Raw genomic sequence first — 11,270 nt, forward strand, 5'->3', positions numbered from 1 at the left:
AATACACATAGCTCCGTCCCTGCATAAGACGCCCAACATGAACAAAAACTTGTCCACCTGCCCCTTGTTCAAGTCAGGGGGGGATCTAGCCCGGACGACCGTTAACGGAGGTGGCCTTGTTGACAACGGTGATGATGACATCGCTCATGTAATTGCCGATCGCCTCGGACGACAAGCAGAGGCGCACCCGAAGCTCTTGAATCCGTCGGGCATCTTCGCATGGAAGAACTCCATCAGGGGCATGTACATCAACACGTCAGACGTTCCCATTACCGCGTACTGCGGCACCTGCCACAAGATGTGCAGTTCGCTGTTGTTTGCCTCTGTCGTGCTGGCTTTCTTCCTGAAGATCTCGACTGTGCCCGCGATGGCCATGGCCAGTGCGCCGAGAACAAGGCCAGCCCCCATTCTCTGCAGGTCGGTAGGTCCGTCCGGGCGTCCGGTGATCCATGCGAGGAGCCGGCAGATGACCGAGTCGAACACGACTATCGTGTTTGCCACGGTGAGGAGGTTGGACGGAGACATGCTTGAGGGTGGTATTGTGAATGCTCCCCACATCGTGGTTCGCCTCATCGCGCTACCTTGCAAGTAAACTCAAACCAAATTAACTACAACCCAAACCAAGTATGATGCATGGCAAGGTTAAATGTTGTTACTCATGGTAAAAGATGATGATTGCCAAATTAACATCAAGATGCATGAAGATTAGATCATTTTACATATATAAATCATCTCCATAAACATGCACAAAGCTATAAGCCTCACAAAATGCAACATGATATAGTTTACAGAAAAAGACTTGGTCGTTTTCAGGCCAATATTTTTTAAATAATACATTTTTCCATAATTTCTATAAATAATACATAGATTTGAGAATTTACACAAATAATACGGCCTCCGTTTCAGCTAAGCCGATTAGGCTCTGTCGGCTTGTAAGAGGCCCTATACCTGTCGGCTTGAAACCTCGATTTGTGTGACACAAGCGTATATGCATAGGGCAGCGAGCCAATTGACTGGAAATTTGCTAGCTCTGTACATATATGATTCAAAACTTCTGAAGATAATATTTCTCAAACGATGAATCAAAATTTTAATCCGTTAGCACCATCATGATGTGCATGACAAATTCTATAGAAAGAGCCCAATATCATTATTTCATATAAAAATGTATGTCGTGGGACCCACATGTCATAGACAGGAGCTGGGATGATCCATATTTGGTACAAAAATTCTTCAAACACTCATGTCGGGAATTGGCAGCCCAGAGAACCAATCAACGTGTGTATCTGCTGTCGTGTATCCCTGAATGGACATGAGCATATGATAATTATGCTAAGCTAAGTAGGACGCCGATGTAGTATTCTAATGGAACGAGAGCACTACTAGTGCACTTGCCACCGATGGAATGAGAGCACTAGTACTAGCGTGCAGCCAAGCCAGCTAAAGGTGGCCATGTACAGAGCTACCAAGTTTCCAATCGATTGGCTCAAGGGGAGCTGTCTTATCCACGTACGCTTGTGTCGGGCTAACATATCGGCTTCGCCCAAGCCAGTAGCAATCGGCATTTCCTAGGCCGACAAGCCCTAATCGGCCTCTTACAAGCCGACAGGCCCTAATCGGCATGGCCGAAACAGAGGCCGTATTATTTGTGAAAATTCTCAAATCTACGTATTATTTCTCGAAATTATGAAAAAAATTGTATTATTTTTTTAAACAATAGCCGTTTTCAGAACGAGTGAGTGTCACGTATTAAACTGCGCATAGAGCGGGTTTTAGGTGCACTTCTCACATTGAGCCGAAACCGAAGAAGCTGGGCTTGGCGAAAGTAAGACATGCTATTGGTATACAGGAGTCTAGATTTACCTGCAAGACGAAGATCGACGCCATCTGTGTGTACATGACCGTGTAGAAGATGGTGCACATCCAAATAGGTAGGGTCCGCAAGATGATCTTGACTTGCTCCACCTACGTCACCGTGCACAACTTTCATTTATTGCGCGGTTGGCTGCACGCGGCAACCTCGGCTGTGAGTGCCGCTCGGTCCAAGAACCTGGTGAAGGACAAAAATAATTTATTATGAGGTAAACTCTCAAGCATATCTTAGTCAATTAACACTTGCAGACTAATATTGCTAACTGGCCTGGCCTTTTAACACTTGTGTTGGACATTTTCCGAATATGCAATGAATAATTAGTAAAAAATACTTTGAAAAACTTCATAATATACGATGAACATTTTTCTAATAAACGGTGAAATTTTTATATAATATGCAATAAAGAGAAGAAAACATAATTTTTTTTTGAAAAAAGAACGTAAAAGGAAAGAAGGAACCAAACAGAAAAATGGAAAAAGGACGCACACACGCGTCAATAAGATCCACCTTTTAACCCGCAGGACTCTGTTGGTTCCTATTCGGCGCCTTAAGCGCCCGTTACGCTGGTTCCTATTCGGCGCCTTAAGCGCCCGTTTACAGGCATTCCTGCTAATGGGCGCACACCCCACTCCCTTCCTTCGCTACTAATGGGCCGGCCCATATCAACGTTCGCTGTATGTTTTTATAGCGCAAAAAAGGGCGAGGCAAGGAGAATGGAACCCAAGACCTCCTGCTTAGTGAGACGCTGCAACAACCACCGCGCCACCTAGCCAGCTGTGATAGCTTACATCTTTTCTATCCTTTCTTCTTTCATCTTACCTTTTTCCATTTCTTTTTTCTCTTTTCTCAAATTTTCTTTTTTCATATCGAGAAATTTTCTTTCTCACTTTTTGTTTAATGAAAAATGGATAAACTTTTTGTTTACAAATTCAATGAACTTTTTCCATAATCGATGACCCTTTTTCAAATTCGATGAACTTTTTTCAAATCTCGCGAACCTTTTTTCAACTCCGATGAACTTTTTTAACAATTCTTTTTATCAAATTCGGTGAACTTTTTTTCAATTTTGATGAATTGTTTTCAAATTAGATGAACATTTTTTGAACGGGTGAACTTTTTTTCGAATTCAATGAACTTTTTTAGAATTCTATGAACTTTTCCTGAATTCGATGAATTTTTTTTGAATTCGGTGAACTTTTTTTGGATTAGGTGAACTTTTTTTCAAATTCAATGAACTTTTTTCAAACAGGGTGAACTATTTTTTGAATTCTGTGAACTTTTTTCAAATCTAATGAAAACTTTCCGAAAATCGATGAACTTTTTTCCAGTTTGCGAACTTCTCTTCAGAAATGATGAACTTTTTCGAAAATCCATGAAAGTTTTCTAATCACAATTGTTTTCAAAAAAATTGACGCGATACTGTGCATAGTTATGTGCAACAAAAAGCGCTGCAACCATGTTATGTCATGTTTCATGCTGTTTCCAACCACTCAAGGCCCGTAGCTTGACTGGTTAGCGAGCTTTGAAGGTGAAGCTGACTGTGTGAGTTCGAATGCCTATAGTTGCAACTTTTTTTGGGTTTTTTCCGCGCTAGTTTACACTCCCGCGTTTCGCGGGCCGCCCAACCTGCAGGGCGCGTGGGTGCCGGTTCTCCTAGCCGGCGCTTAAGGCGCCGACTAGGAGCTCTCCAGGACTCTATATGGTGCATATGGCGCCCCCTAGCTCCCTTGTGCGCCTACTGGGCTAGCCCATGTCGGGCGCGAGGTCCCCCAGTTTTTTTTTTCTTTAATGTTTCTTCATCTCGTTTTTTCTTCTTCATCTCTAGTGGAAAATTGGTGAACAAGTTGTTGCTCATAAAGTAAAATAAATCTTCAGCCGTGTTAAAAATGATCAAGAATTCGACAATGTTAATCGGATTTAAGAAATTTTCATCAAAATTCAAAATTTGTCCATCGAACTAAAAATATGTTCATCAAATTCTATTTTTGTTCACTGTTTTCAAAAAAATGTTCATCAAATTAAAACTTTGTTCATTCAATAAAAAAATGTTCATCTTTTTTCACAAAAATGTTCTGGAATACAAATTTTGTTCATCAAATTCAACATTTGTTCATTGAATAAAAAATGTGTTCATCATTTTTCTAAAAATGTTCTTTAATATAATTTTTTTTCATCAAGGTCAAAAAATCTTCATCAAATGCAAAAATTTGTTCGCCAGTATTAAAAATGCTCATAAAACTTGTTTTGAATTGAAGAACTATTTTAAAAATTTGCAGTTATTTTAAATTTTTAGAATTTTTTATGCCAAATTATTTTAACATAGAATAAAACAAAAATAGATTAAAAAGTAAAACTAGAAAATGAAAAATAATAAAGGGCGCGCCCCGTCCCACACATGGGTCGGCCCAATAGGGCACCTGTGGGGCTGGAGAGTCCGCCCGGGGGGCGCCTCACGCACCGAATAGAGCTCCCTTTTAACCCGGCCGCAAGTTAGTAAAACCAAACTAGACCAAACTACCTTGATTTGCTAGTTACGTATCGATTGATTCGCTAGAGGGCAGGCTGACCTGAGGCCTGAAGTGTGCGCCAGCTTCTTTGCACCGTCGCCCTTGTACATGATCTGCAAGTCCAGCGACACGCCGGACTTCCGGTTCTGGCAGGTGGCGAAGACGACTTGGCAGAAGCTGCCGATCAAGTTGTCGCTCCGCTCTGCGTGGCGGTAAACAGCAGTAACGCCATGGCCGCGACAGCGCCGGAGGTCGTGAAGGCTACCACCCATTGGTTGTTCTCTTTTAAGTAGGTCAGCAGGGTGTCGGAGAAGAGGGAGGCCACAATATGTGCCAGGTAGAAGTAGTGGAAAAACGTTGTCCTGGACTGCTCGTCGTCGAACTTATCGACGCCGAAAGTTGGTATGTTTTTGTCATATCCACCGTAGCTGAAGACGATCAGGTAGATCACGAAGTAGAACACACCCGTCACTATGCCGGAGTGCGACCCGCATGGCATATGCGTTGTGCCGCAGCCGACCGAATAAACCAGGTACAGGCGCGACAAGAGCACGAGCAGCCCGACCCCCTGCAATGTGACAAAAGAGTAAGGCCTGTTCTCACGGGGGCAGTGGAGGGTGATGGATCTCGAGTAGTATAAGACTTACCAAGGCGAAGATTGCTTGGAAAATGATGCATGTCATGTCACGGCTAAGGTAACAGTCGCCGAGAAGGGGCAGGAGTGTTAGTCTCTTGTGGTGTTTCTTAGACTTTTGGGTCTGTAATAATAAATTAGATATATTTCATTGGTTTGGAGAGAACTATGCTCTCAGGTTTCTTAGTATGTCCCCTCCCCTCCATCGCCCTCGCGCAGGCGATCGAGGGGCTCCAACCCTAGCCGTCGGGTCAATGTTCCTTCCTCTGCCTCCCCTTTGTCTGCGCCGTGGTCGGCGCCGGGCATAGCCTGTGTGTGCGACGGCGACGACGGAGGCACTCCTCCCTCTCGCGGGTCATAGGTGAAGCGGGGCGCCCTGGCTCGAGGGTGTCACCCCGATCTGTACTACGGCGGCGCCGGTCTGGTTCATGATAGCCCAGATCTGGACTACGACGGTGTGACGTCCGACCGGCGTCCTAATGGCGGCTGTGGTGGTAGTGCTGGCGACGACGATGGTTGTGGCGCGGCATGGTGGGTCTGGTGGTCGCGTCAGTGACACCTCCGGTTAGATCCGTTCTGACTGGTGCAGCTGGCGGTGGTGGTCATCTCTTCCGTCAGAGATGGTCGGCCTGCGGCTGGGTGCTCGGATCTCGAGATTCGTCATGTAGTCCCGGCTACGAGTCGGGTAGACATAGTTGTCGGTGAAAACCGAGCCGTTGGCGGAATGGCGGTGTTTTGCGTCGTTACCTTGATGAAGGCATCGTCGTGTAACTGTTGTCGACCCACTTATGTTGCTTCTGGGAAAACCCTAGGATCTGGTCTTCCAGATCGGACGATGGCAGTACTATGGTGTCGTTTCTCTCTCGGGAGCATTGTTTGTAGAGCAGCGTTGGAAGACAGAGGCAGGAGGTGGAGCGGCTTCATCTTGCACGGAGCTTCGGTGGAGCTGTCAAGTCATGCCTGGTTGACATGTGCTACGCTGAGCCATGCCTGATTTGGCAGGTGCTACGCACGACAGATCTTTCAGAATCTTTGCGTCTGGACGGTCGAGCGCAGGGGCGGTGGCGCCATTAGGCGCCGTGGTGGCGCCGACGGATGTCCGGACTGGCAAGAATGATGTGGATCTCTCTTCTGAAGATGGGTTAGTGGCTCGATGATGATGGTGCCTTCTAAAACCTATGCATGTGGTGCATGCTTTAGGTAGGCTGCACTGAGTGTTGGTCCTATTACGTTATGTGGATGGATCGGCGACGACACGGTTTTAGATATGGAGAGTGAGAGCACTCCATGTTATCAAGTTTGTAGGTGTGAGTGGTGACTTCAGATGGATTGATGTATGTTCATGTCAAACCTTTATGGAATAATTAATACAGATGACTGCATGCATTGATTGATGCAGAGGCCGGAGGTCTGATCATCTTTTTTAAAAATAATAAAAAAAGGTTTCTTAGTCTGCTAAACTAGCTGGGATGATGGTTGCATCGGTGGGTGCTGTGTTTGTGGTTTTGATCCAACTCTGGCTTCTAGCTTTGCCTCATTAATAAAAATGGGGCGGAGAACCCCTTTCATTTATAAAAAAACGTAACAGTCGCCAAGGATGCTATTGGGCGTGCGCTTGCTCGCGAGCGATTTCCTTAGGCTTTATTAGGTAACCACGTCTAAACAGGAATCCCTTTAAATTGGAATTGGAAGGGGGGAGAGATAACTGAAGAGATTAACCGTGGGAAGAAGGATTATAGAGAATATCTTATATGCCCACGTTGAAATCAGGAGGGCCATAGATATTAGAGGGGAGATTTCTTTAGGCCCACTTGAAAATCAGGGGACAGAAAGATTAGAATCACGGGGAGAGAAAGATTGGGATAGAGCGTTGCCACACTCGCTCGTGAAAGAGCGTTTCCGCAATGATTGAGCACATCATGACCGTCCCCGCCCAAACGGTGACATTGTTGGTCGCGTCGCCGTTGTTCTGCTGCAGCACCCGCGAAAATAACAACACCAAATTGACTTGTACTCCCTCCGTTTCTTTTTAGTCCGTATATAAGGTTTGGTCAAAGTCAAGCATTATAGAGTTTAACTAACTTTATATTAAAAAATATAAACATTCACAATATGAAATCAATATATTCAGATGCACCATGAAACATATTTTCATACTATATAGTTTTAGTACTGTAGACGTTCATATTTTTTATATAAATTTGGTCAAACTTTGTGTAGTTTGACTTTAAACAAATCTTATATACGGAGTAAAAAAAAGCGGAGGGAGTACAATGTAGAAACCCATCGACGCAAAGCACTGGTTCGCTGCACCCCAGCATGAAGAATTCCGTCAGTTACTCACAGTTTTTGTAAAACTCTTATATGTACTAGAAGAAGTTATACGTACTTACCTAGTATCAAGAATGCAGAAGACCATCCTCCTGCTGACACATTTGACAATTGTACATCTTGTCTGGCACCATCATTCGCCGGCTGGCGTTCCACTTTCATCGGCGCCGACTCCCTCTTTTCGTCTTCATCCGTAATAGGACGGATTTCATCTCCATGATATGCGATGGGGTAGAAACGGCGGCGAACAATTTAGTCTACATTTACTCTACTAAAGTCTGATTTTTGACAAAGAGGAGCATGCACATCATCGTCTCAAGCATACCTGGCATGAGGACGACAGAAGACAAACTCCTGACACATTGGACGATAGTACATCTTGTCTGGCACCATCTTTCGTCGGCGGGCGTTCCACTTCCACCGGCGCCGACTCCCTCTTTTCGTCTTCATCCGTAATAGGGCGGATTTCATCTTCGTGATCTGCGATGGGGTAGAAACGGCCGCGAACAATTTAGTCTACATTTACTCTACTAAAAGTCTGGGTTTTGAAAAAGAGGAACATGCACATAATCGTCTCAAGCATACCTGGTATGAGACGCAGAAGACCAAACTCCTGACACATTTGACGATAGTACATTTTGTCCGGCACCATCATCCACCGGCGGGCGTTCCACTTCCACTGGCCCGACTCCCTCTTTTCGTCTTCATCCGTAATAGGGCGGATTTCATCTCCATGATCTGCGATGGGGTAGAACGAGCGGGCAAGAATAAGTTTAGTCCACATTTACACTAATAGAAATCTTCATCTCGACAAAAATAAGGTTGCACATAACTGGTCTCAAGCATCCCATTGTTAGAGTATAGGAAGAAATGAAGCATTCTCAGGGCGTATGGATCTGAGCCGTTGGATTAGTTGTCCAAACTGATCGGAGCTGTCGGATCTTTGTCTGGATCGATCCTGGCCATCGGATCTTCGTTTGGATCGATCCTGGCCGTCGGACCGAACGAAACACTGCTGCAATGAACAGTGTGGTGCCACCGCCTGTAAATCCCATGCCCCACCAAGGGCATTCTCGTATTTTCAAACGCAGGCGTATAAAAGGCCGCTCGCCCGTTCGTAACCCTAGCCACCTCTTTCCTTTCCCTCTCCCCAGCCCTCGCCCCTCGCCCCGACTCCCCTATCTCTTCCCCCGTCCCTCACGCCGCAACCCTGCCTCCTCTCCCCCTGTTGCCGCCGACCACCCATGCCCGCTGATAACCCGCAAGTATACGGGATAGTTGTAGCCTCTTTCGATAAGTAAGAGTGTCGAACCCAACGAGGAGCTAAAGGTAGAACAAATACTCTCTCAAGTCCTATCGGCCACTAATACGACTCTACGCACGCTTGATGTTCGCTTTACCTAGAACAAGTATGAAACTAGAAGTACTTTGTAGGTGTTGTTTGATAGCTTTGCAAGATAATAAAGAAAGCGTAAATGAAAAGTAGGGGCTGTTTAGATAAAGATGCAAATAAAGTAAATATAGCGAGTGTGGAAAAGTGGTGGTAGGATTTGTGGAATTGTCCCTAAGCAATTGACTATGTTACTAGACCGGTAATCACTATTGCAATTCTATTTGAGGGAGAGGCATAAGCTAACATACTTTCTCTACTTGGATCATATGCACTTATGATTGGAACTCTAGCAAGCATCCGCAACTACTAAAGATTCATTAAGATAAAACCCATCCATAGCATTAAAGTATCAAGTCCCCTTTATCCCATACGCAAACAACCTACTTACTCGGGTATGTGCTTCTGTCACTCATGCCACCCACCATAAGTAAATCATAAACATATTGCAAACCCTACAGCGGGAATCCCTCACGCTTGCGCGACACAAAGAGCACCATAGGACAGCACCAATAATAAAACATGCAACTCAAACCAATCATAGCAATTCATCAATCACCGATAGGACAACGAAAATCTACTCACATCATAGGATCAACATATCATTGGATAATAATATGAAGCATAAAGCACCATGTTCGAGTACAGGGTACAGCGGGATGCGGGAGAGTGGACCGCTGAATATAGAAGGGGGAAGGTGATGGAGATGTTGGTGAAGATGATGGCAGTGTTGGTGTAGATCGCGGTGATGATGATGGCCCCCGGCGGCGTTCCGGCGCCACCGGAAGCAAGGGGGAGAGAGCCCCCTTCTTCTTCTTCCTTGACCTCCTCCCTAGATGGGAGAAGGGTTTCCCCTCTGGTTCTTGGCTTCCATGGCGTGGGAGGGGCGAGAGCCCCTCCGAGATTGGATCTATCTCTCTGTTTTTGCGTTCTTAGATTCTATCCCTTCACTGTTTCTTTAATATCCGGAGATCCATAACTCCGATTGGGGTGAATATCTCGCCCAGATTTTTCTCATAAAATTAGCTTTCTTTCGGCAAAAGAAGGGCATCAACCGCCTTACGGGTGGCCCACGAGAGTGCCAGGCGCGCCCCCTGTCTCGTGGCCACCTCGGACACCGTTTCGCGTTGATTCTTCCTCCGGAAAATCTCAAATATTCCAAAATAATTCTCCGTCCGTTTCTATCCCGTTTGGACTCCGTTTGATATTGGTTTTCTGCGAAACATAAAACATGCAATAAACAGGAACTGGCACTGGGCACTGGATCAATATGTTAGTCCCAAAAATAGTATAAAAAGTTGCCAAAAGTATATGAAAGTTGAAGAATATTGGCATGGAACAATCAAAAATTATAGATACGACGGAGACGTATCAACATCCCCAAGCTTAATTCCTGCTCGTCCTCAAGTAGGTAAATGATAAAAAGATAATTTTTGATGTGGAATGCTACCTAGCATAATCTTGATCAAATATCTAATCATGGCATGAATATTATGACACGAGTGATTCAAAGCAATAGTCTATCATTTGACATAAAAACAATAATACTTCGAGCGTACTAATAAAGCAATCATGTCTTTTCAAAACAACAAGGCCAAAGCAAGCTTATCCCTACAAAATCATATAGTTTGACCATTCTTCATTTCCGTCACATAAAAATGCTCCCATCATGCACAACCCCGATGACGAGCGGAGCAATTGGTTCATACTTTCTAATACGCTTCAGCTTTTTCAACCCTCACACAATACATGAGCGCAAGCCATGGATATAGCACTATAGGTGGAATAGAATATAATGATGGAGGTTATGTGGATAAGACAAAAAAGGAGAAAGTCTCACATCGACGCGGCTAATCAACGGGCTATGGAGATGCCCATCAATTGATGTCAATGCAAGGAGTAGGGATTGCCATGCAACGGATGCACTAGATCTATAAGTGTATGAAAGCTCAACAAAAGAAACTAAGTGGGTGTGCATCCAACTTGCTTGCTCATGAAGACCTAGGGCATTTGAGGAAGCCCATCGTTGGAATATACAAGCCAAGTTCTATAATGAAAAATTCCCACTAGTATATGAAAGTGACAACATAAGAGACTCTCTATATGAAGAACATGGCGCTACTTTAAAGCACAAGTGTGGAAAAAGGATAGTAACATTGCCCCTTTTTTTCACTTTTGGGTGGGCTTCTTTGGCCCCCTTTTTATTTAGGATTTTTTGGCCTTTACTTTTTTTTTTCTTCTTCTTTTTTTATTGGGCAATGCTCTATAATGATGATCATCACACTTTTATTTACTTACAACTCGATACTAGAACAAAGATATGACTCTATATGAATGCCTCCGGCGGTGTACTGGGATGTGCAATGATCTAGCGTAGTAATGACATCAAAAAACGGACAAGCCATGAAAACATCATGCTATCTATCTTACGATCATGCAAGGCAATATGACAATGAATGCTCAAGTCATGTATATGATGATGATGGAAATTGCATGGCAATATATCTCGGAATGACTATGGAAATGCCATGATAG

At 44.5% G+C, this 11,270-nt stretch overlaps 1 pseudogene; it reads right to left on the reverse strand.

Annotated features, from left to right (window-relative positions):
• Positions 1 to 8,129, reverse strand: part of LOC119321298 — a 9,118-nt pseudogene extending 989 nt beyond the window's left edge.
• Positions 8,130 to 11,270: the final 3,141 nt, after the last annotated feature.

The sequence above is a fragment of the Triticum dicoccoides genome, chromosome 6B (genome assembly GCF_002162155.2).
Source record: "Triticum dicoccoides isolate Atlit2015 ecotype Zavitan chromosome 6B, WEW_v2.0, whole genome shotgun sequence".
NCBI classification, from domain to species: domain Eukaryota; kingdom Viridiplantae; phylum Streptophyta; class Magnoliopsida; order Poales; family Poaceae; genus Triticum; species Triticum dicoccoides.